Here is a 7,871-nt window from a genome sequence, read left to right as displayed (position 1 = left end):
CAGAGTAGTGTAATGAACCCCTGTGTGACCATACCTAGCTTTGACCTTACTCAATTCCTGAATGATCTTGTTTTACCTGTCTCTTCTCAATACTCTTTATCCACTTCCTCTACCGTATTACTTTAAGTCAAATGCCTAAAATTTTTATCTATAAGTACAGTATTTATATATGTCTCTCTAAATGCTAGAAACAATTATATTTCCTGAATCTATTCACTCTTCCATTCTCATAGCTAACTATTTATACATTATTTTTTCTCACAAACTACCCACCCCCTCCTCTACAGCTGATAATCTTGATTGCTATTTCATCTTGAAAACTTAAAAAATGAAAGAGAACTTCTAAGGCTCCTAGCCCCCAAAGGTTGATTTTCTATGAAGCTAAAGAAGCCAAAACTCAGGACCCCTCACTTAGAGATGTTCTTAGTATGTCCGAGGAGGGTATATAGCAATATGTTCACATGGTCATATATTTTTGTATTTATCTTTAAGGCATTAGCAGGTGTGGAGATAGCTGCCAACAATACTCCCATTGACCGCAGTATCAATTCACTATGACACTGTGACCAAAGGTGCTTGGCCACAGACTATACTATGATTCACACATGTCCCATGGACTTGGCACCTGAAGAATGTGGGTGATGGAGAGAATCAAGGTTTGAAATAAGTGGAACCAGAGCTAGTTTGTGGAAAATTCTCAAAGTTATCACAGTCACCTGGTGGGTAAAATTGCAAGTGGAGACTCAGGTTTCACTAATGCCTGGCCAAAACAGAAAATATTCAATAATGCAGAGTATACATTCATCAACAAACATATTTCCTCTTAATGTTGAGTAAACAATAGAATTTAATAATATTGCTGTTTATAGAACAAAAATAATCTGTATAAGGGGACACACGTTATGGGTTCTCACTGTCCTGAGCTTGCCAAGTGCATAGTGTTGTACATTCAACCCTGGAGCATCATCCAGAATTGTTTCATTGTCCTCAAATAATCCCTTGTGCTCTATGTATTCAACATCCCTCCCCTCCCCCGGAACCTCCGGAAAACACTGATTTTTAAATTGTCTCTATAGTTTTTTAATCTTTTCCAGAATTTCATATAATTTAAATCCTACAGTGCATAGCCTTTTCAGGCTGGCTTCTTTCACTTAGCAATATGGATTTAAGATTCATCTATATCCTTATGGCTTGATGGCTCATTTCTTTTTATTACTGGATAATATTCTATCATATAGATATGTCACAGTTTGTTTATCCGTTCATCTATTAAGAACATCTTGGTTGCTTCCAGTTTGGGGCTATTATGAATAAAACTGCTATAAACAATTTTTTGTGAACATAAGTTTTCATATCATTTGGGTAAGTACATAGGGGCACTAGACTATGCTAAGATTTATAAGATACTGACAATCTGTCTTCTAAAGTGGATGCACCATTTTGCATTTCCAGCAGCTCTGAATAGATGGCTTGATGCTCCATATCCTTGCCAACAATTATTATCAGTATTTTGGATTTTGGCCATTTTAATAGGTGGGTAATAGTATATCATTAGTGTTTCAATTTGCAGTTTCCTAATGACAAAGGATGTTGGGCATTTTTCATATACTTATTTGCCATCTGTGTATCTTCTTTCCTGAGGTGTCTGTTCAAATCTTTTGTCCTTTTATAAATTGGGTTCTCTTATTTTTGAATTTTAAGAGTTCTTTGTATATTTTACATACAAGGTCTCTGTATTTTGCACATATTTTCCACCAGCCTTTTCATTCCCTTAGAGTTTTTCACAGAGCAGCTGCAAGCATTTTTTAAAAACACATGTAAGTACAGAGTATCTGGCTCAATTTATTCTCTTAATATCATCTGAGTAAAGCAGCTTCCATACTACCTGGAATTGTTGATTACTTTCATATTTTGCAACTGCTATAGATTTTATTTTCAGTTTCTTCTTGTTGATGGAATATAAACATATGTAGACTTGAACTTTTCTGTATAACAAGGTGGTCTCCCCATTATAAAGCTACTGAACATAATTTACACTTTAAAGATTTTGAACATATATACTTAAAAGACTCAAAAGTCAAAACACATGAGAAGAAAAATGTTGATAAAATCCAGATAGTATTTATTTTCAGTTTGGGAAAATGTTTTAGAATTTTTATAAAAACAATTGATATATGATCTCACCTTTAACAGGAACCTAAACAACAAAACAAATAAGCAAAATATAACCAAAGACACTGAAATAGAGAACAGGCTGACAGTGACCAGAGAATGGCAGGGGATCAAGAATAGCATTATTTTTATTTTAAGAACATTTTATTACCTTTGGGGATATTTGGGACTCCTAACAATTCTAGAACACCCTAACCCAGGGTTTCTGGACTTTGGCACTACTGACGTTGCTAAATGAACAATTTTCTGTCGTAGAGTTTGCCCTAGGCATTTTAGGATGCTATTTAACAGCATCCTTGGTCTCTCTCCACCCACTAGATATCAGCAGCAGCCCCTTCCTCAGTATAACAGAAAATGTCTCAAATATGGCTAACTATCTGCTGATGGGCAATATTAGCCCCTCCCCATCGATGGCCTTAATCTAATCAGGAATTGAGATTTCTTGAAATAAAATTTGGGTCCCTGGGAGGGTCCATTCTTTTTATTCAGTTGCAGGGTTCCAACTTAATGCTTGGGATTTTTCTTAACCAGGGCTCAACTCCTTGGCAAGCACTGAGGTCATTGTTTACTCACCAGCCCTGAGAGTTTATTGAAAGTTCAAGTCAGCTTCTTAACCTTTAGCTGACAGTTTTATTATTAGCAGGTATTTCCTAAGAAAAAGGGATATGCCTTTCATGTTTCTCTGAGAGTTTTTTTGTTAGTTTTAGAGTACCTTGGAATTTTTTAACTGTATCTTTAGTGTTTACACTATTACAGATGCCCCCAGAATTTTTTTTCTTTTTTATCCTTTTGTCTAGTTTGTTTTCCTTATCTGGAGAGTTGATCTAGTTTACCTGTGGCTTTACTAGAGTGGAAATCCTCTCCGTCTTGCAGTCTTTGTTAAACCCAACAAGTTTTAATTTCTATCATTCCAGCAAAACTGCTCTTTTAAAGATTTTTATGTAGTGAATTCCAATAGTCAATTCAGAATCCTCATTGGCTATACATTCACTGCTACATTTCAATCTTTTTTTTTTTTTTGCAATTCTTTTATTCTTGTTCAAGTACAGTTGTCTCCATTTTCCCACCACCACTTTACCCTGTCCCACCCACCCCCACCTCTAACCCTCAATCCTTCCCCGCTTTGGCTTTGTCCATGGGTCCTTTACATGTGTTCCTTGATGACCCTTCCCCTTCTTTCCTCCATCATTGCCCTCCCTCCCTCCCCTCTGGTTACTGTCAGTTTGTTCTTTATTTCAATGTCTCTGGTTCTTTTTTGCTCATTGGTTTATTTTTTTTTTACTATATTCCTCTTATAAATGAGATCATATGGTATCTGTCTTTCACTACCTGGTTTATTTCACTTAGCATAATGCTCTCCACTTCCATCTTTTTTTGTCTCCTTTACTAGTTGCTTCTTCTCATTCTCCTTCTTCCTCATTTTTTTTTCCTGACTGATTGATATTGGAGTGTTCCACATCTCAGTGGTTGGCCCTCTTCTTATAAAATACACTCATTTCTTGGTGACCTCATTTAGTGTACTTCCTTTAAATGAGACAAATATAATAAACACACCCAAATAATTAATCTGGCTCCAATCCCTCTCCTCTTATATATCTGAGTGTAATCTCAAAGTTAACATCCAAAACTGAACTTCTGATCTTATTGAAAAGAAAAAAAATCAAAACAAAACATAAGCACAAACCCCTACCTAACAATGTTTTTACAAGTTCTTTGTTGCTATTATCAAAATGAAGTCTTGAACATATTAAAAATTATGTCTTAGGTTTATATTTCTAATAATTGAAGCTTGTTCTATGACCAATATTTGCTAGACTTAAAAATCATTTCTTCAACAGCATAAATTTTACACAAATAATATTTTGACTGTGATTTCAGTATATGCAAAAGTATGTTGCTTTTCTCTGTATAGAAACAGTGATTTTAATACCTATTAGTCTGTAAATACCTTAATTCTCATTCTAAGATGAATTCATTCAAGTACGATATTTATGTAGGATCATAAAGATTCTAAGATTTTAATCTTACACAAAGGGAAATTATGTAATTGAACATATTCATATAATATTGATATAATGTAAAATATTTTTATTTAAATATTTTAATGTATTTATATACACTCCCTCTAAAAACTTTCAGAAAATAATGTAACCTTAAAAAGAAGTCATTATTTGTCATTCTTTGGATGGTTGATAGTAGAAATTACTGTGAAATAAATTATCTTTCTTTATTCTTCAGGCACAATTGTGTTTTTCTGTTTTGTTTTGTTTTGTTTTGTTTTTAAGTGTGAGCATTGCCCTCCATAACTACTGAAGTGTTTCTTTTATGGGAGAACATGGGGTGGGGAATGAAGCGTTTGTATGTAGCCTGCAATACTTTGAAGGACAACAGTACATTCTAAGCAATATGTCATTAAATGATTCACTTCAAAGATAGAAAGTTGCTTTCTTAGACAAGTAAATACAGAAATGTTTAAAAACACATGCATTTTGAGACATATATAATAATAGTTCAAACTTTAGATATCCCAACTCTACCTGATGTAGAGTTTACTGAAATATCAGAAGAGTTAACTTTTTAAATTAAACCATTCATTTTGCAATGTAAATATGTTCAAATGCTTATTTTAAAATGCAAGGACTCTGTATTTCTCTCAAAGCAAAAGCCAAATTTCTTTAATGGCTTCTGGGACTCATCTTCTTGACCCTCACTTGACCTTACCTCCCTACAACTTTCCTTTTGGCTCACTCTGCCCTAGTTGCGTTGCACTCCTTGGATGACCAAATATATGCCCATCTTGGGGCTTTTGCACTGGCTGTGCCCTCTGCTTGGAACATTCATGCTGCAGGTACCCATCCACATGGCTCACTCCCTCACCTTGTTAAGGCTTTGCTCAAATGCTACTTCCTCAGTGAAGCCGAACCTATCCTATCCATAATATTGAAAAAAACAACCCACTCCCTTCTATCTCTAGCACTTAGATCAGTTTAGTGTGTTTTGCATTCTTTTTATAGTACTTATCACCCTCTAACACAAAAGTTCTTAAACTTAGTTCATGGTGCTCTCAGTCTCTCAGTAACATTTTCACAGCACCTCTGGCCAAAAGAAAAGTCTAACACTTCCCTTTATTAAATAATTAGGACCTAACAGTCTAATAAGTACAGGGTGGGACAAAAGCAGGTTTACCTTTGTTCTTATGAAAAATAATACAATAATTAATAAATAATAACACAAGAATAAATTCTGTTTTGCATACTCACAATTGTAAACCTACTTTTGCCCCATGCTGTATTTATGTCCTAGCAACTTAATAACCATTTGAAAAACTAATACATGTAAGGTGAAGGAAAGTAACATTTATATTTCATTCTTAATCATAATTACTTACTAATGGGATGTGTTGCCTGTTGGACCTTGAATGGCTTGTCAACACTGGGACTTATAACGGACAACACTACCTTTATTTCCTGATGCATATTGACTTTTACAGTATTTTCTTGTGAACATAGCAACCACCGAAAAGCTGGCTTTGAAAATGTATGATGTCATCAAAGTTTAGCATGATCTAATGTTGAAATTTGGAGCTACCTCAGCTAGTAATCTGTACATTGTCTAATAGATGTTGCTGTGTTTCCTTTGAAAGTTTAGATAACCAGTATTATATCATTCCTATAATCTTGCTACAGAATCTCAGGATGCCTTGACACATAGTTTGGGAAACAGAGCTCTAACATATTACATAATTATTAATTAGGTATACTATTTATTATCTTCTTCACCATCATCCCTCATGATAGAATATACTCAGGCACAGAAATTGTGTCAGTTTTTTTTTTAAGAATTTATTTATTTATTTATTTTTAGAAAGGGGAAGGGAAAGAGAAAGAGAGGGAGAGAAGCACCAGTGTGTGGTTGCCTCCCATGAGCCTTCCACCAGGGACCTGGCCTATAACCCAGGCATGTACCCTGCCTGGGAACCGAATTGGCAACCCTTTGGTTTGCAGGCCCATGCTCAATCCACTGAGCTATACCAGCCCAGGCCAATTGTCAATTTTGTTCTCTAATTTATTCCAAGTACCTCAAATAATTCTGGCATATGTAGATTTTTTAGCATACATTTGTGGCATAAATGATTATTGGTCATTTATCTTTCCTTTTCTCTAAACTGTTTATATATTTGCCAATTTTCCTTTCAGATGCTGTCTTTATTTGGTTTGTGACTGTTTCTTGCATATCTAGGAAATTAGCATTTTGCTCACTTTATATTCAACACATTTTTCCCAGTTTATCTTTCTTCATTTGACATTTTTATATTACTTTTTGCTGCATAGATAGTTTAAACTTCTGCCATTTCCTTTCCTTTATAGCCTATAAATAATATTTTATATTTACACAGACTTTGCCAACTTTATGACCCTAAATAAAGAAAAAATGTATCCAAAATTTGTTCTAATATATTAGGGTAACTTTTATATTATTATTATTTTTAAGATTTTATTTATTTATTTTTAGACAGAGGGAAGGCAGGGAGGAAGAGAGGGAGAGAAACACCAATGTGTGTTTGCCTCTCACATGCTCCCTTCTAGGGATCTGGCCCACAACCCAGGAGTGTGCCCTGACTGGGAATCGAACCAGCAACCCTTTGGTTCACAGGCCAGTGCTCAATCCACTGAGCCACACCAGCCAGGTCTGCTGCTGCTGCTGCTATTATTATTATTATTATTATTATTATTATTATTATTATTATTTTAAATCACTATTTTACAAAAAAATTGTTAGTGCTCTAAGATAGAAATATAGCTTGATCATCATTCAATTGGCTAGCTGTTGTCTCAACACTGCTTATTTAATAATTTATCTTTCCCCACTGCTTTGAAATAACAGCTTTGCCACACACCAAATGCCCATGTGTGTTTTGGCTGTATTTCTACAACTGTCATTCTGTTTTGTCTCTCATTTTATTTCTTTTTAAGTACCAAACCTTTCACTTCCTGTGATCTTGAAAATTGTTCTTAGTTTTGTTTCACAAACTAATGGATCTTTAATTTAAGGAGGCATGAAATACTGCCTTTTGAATCTATCATTTAAAACTTAATTCAAACGAAACAACTTGACAATAATTAGAAATCACAGTTCAAGGAGGACCTAAACAAAAGTTCTCCAGGAGACTTTTTCTTTCTCCATTCAATGATGTGTCACAATTCCAGATGGACTGTGGCCACATAGAATTTCAGTGACTCAGATATCTTCTAACACTGGAAACAGGGCAGCGTGAATGAACTTATACATGAAGTACAGTAAAGACTAGTAATGACTGGATGTTCTGTATACAACCAGCAACCTAGTCAGTTATCTGTCCTGATCTTTTAAACACAAGGACAGTGATGTCATGAATTGCTATCTTGCTCTCAGTGAATAGTCTCAAACCTCACAATATGCAATTAGAAACACAAATCAAAATATTAATGATCTCTTATTTTTTATAACAATATTTTTGAGGGGACTCTGCTCATATCAATATATTTGATATGAATAATCCCAGGTAATGCATGAAACATCCTAGCTAGTGAGTTTTATTATCCCCTCAAAACTTACAAAACATTTATGCATCTATTTTGTTCAAAAAAGACACATATGCACATACACGTGTGAAGATTTTAAGGTAGCTTTTGGCAATTGGACATAAATTTTCAAAATGT

Source organism: Phyllostomus hastatus, unplaced genomic scaffold, assembly GCF_019186645.2.
Source record: "Phyllostomus hastatus isolate PE091 unplaced genomic scaffold, TTU_PhHast_1.1 phas_contig_152, whole genome shotgun sequence".
In the NCBI taxonomy this organism is placed as follows: Eukaryota; Metazoa; Chordata; class Mammalia; order Chiroptera; family Phyllostomidae; genus Phyllostomus; species Phyllostomus hastatus.
Note: the sequence above shows the minus strand (reverse complement) of the source record.